General features: G+C 52.5%; 1 long non-coding RNA gene across 1 annotated transcript in view; it reads right to left on the bottom strand.

The window, feature by feature from the left end:
- Nucleotides 1-243: 243 nt before the first annotated feature.
- LOC122546416 overlaps nucleotides 244-1,025 on the bottom strand; it is a 4,571-nt gene continuing 3,789 nt past the window's right edge. The window contains exons 3-4 of the long non-coding RNA XR_006310738.1: nucleotides 923-991; nucleotides 244-782 (exon numbers count right to left, since the gene is read on the bottom strand). This is a non-coding gene — a long non-coding RNA (uncharacterized LOC122546416). The remainder of the gene's footprint in view (nucleotides 783-922; nucleotides 992-1,025) is intronic.

Raw genomic sequence — 1,025 nt, 5'->3', positions numbered from 1 at the left:
GGCCTATTCCTGAGCTGTACTGATCTACGCTCTCTCTGTAACTAAGAGAACCTGAAATTCAAGGCCAGCTTTGGGAAACAAAAAGAACACTACACTCAATCCTGAGGCTTGGTGCTGCTGAACCGTTTCCTTCAGCTATAACACCAAGGCCTGTGTGCACACACAAGGGGATAGGAGAGGCTGTGTGCTCAAATGTACCTGTGTCTGCATGAGAGAGAGAGACAGAGGGACAGGGGGACGGGGGGGGGGGGAACGGGGGGGGACGGGGGGACAGTTTGAGTTTTGGACGAACGGCTGATAGTGACTCCCCTGTCTCTCGAGCCGAGCTGTGCCTGACGAGTACTAAAACCCGATCTGTGCATTGTGAACTTGGGCAGATCTAACAGACTGCGTTGTTAATGGTGCCATGTACCATGATGCAACAGTCAGTGACCTCATCATCTTGCAGTTGCCAGCATCGTTCAGTCAAACCTGGCAGACCATTCTACAGACCGAGAATCCTGGTGTTGTCCCTGAGCACTGATCCTTTCAGAAGGGAACACCAGAGAATAAGGTGTCCCCAGAATGTTTCAGAGAGCCGCTAATGTAGTGGTGTGGAAACTCCAGCAGCTGCTGTACAGCTGACCTTTCAGAGACTCGCAGCAACTTACACCCATGCCAAGGAGGAAGTATTGCTGACCCCCAGCCACCATACAGCGATAGTCTAACACATGGCTGATCTTCTCAATGACCTGTGCAGACAGCAGGGTGGGCTTATAGCCAAACGTCTCCATGTCGGTGCCCTGCAGAGGGACAGAGAAACAGAGAAAAGAAACCTGAACAGGAGAGGAGATCTGGCAGTACAGAGCCCGAGAGTCACACAGTGAAGGTGGAGCCCCACCAGACACACCAACTCCAACTGAACCAAACTAAGCCCAGTCACCTGCATCAGTTCGGAGAACTTGCTCTTGGGGTCCATGGTACTCGGGGTAACGCGAGCCTTGTCTGGGATCTGCAGAGAACACAGTCAGAACATGGTCAGAACG

Source organism: Chiloscyllium plagiosum, unplaced genomic scaffold (genome assembly GCF_004010195.1).
Source record: "Chiloscyllium plagiosum isolate BGI_BamShark_2017 unplaced genomic scaffold, ASM401019v2 scaf_48778, whole genome shotgun sequence".
NCBI lineage: Eukaryota > Metazoa > Chordata > Chondrichthyes > Orectolobiformes > Hemiscylliidae > Chiloscyllium > Chiloscyllium plagiosum.
The sequence above is the reverse complement of the archived record's forward strand: the minus strand, read 5'-3'. Positions and strand labels throughout refer to the sequence as shown.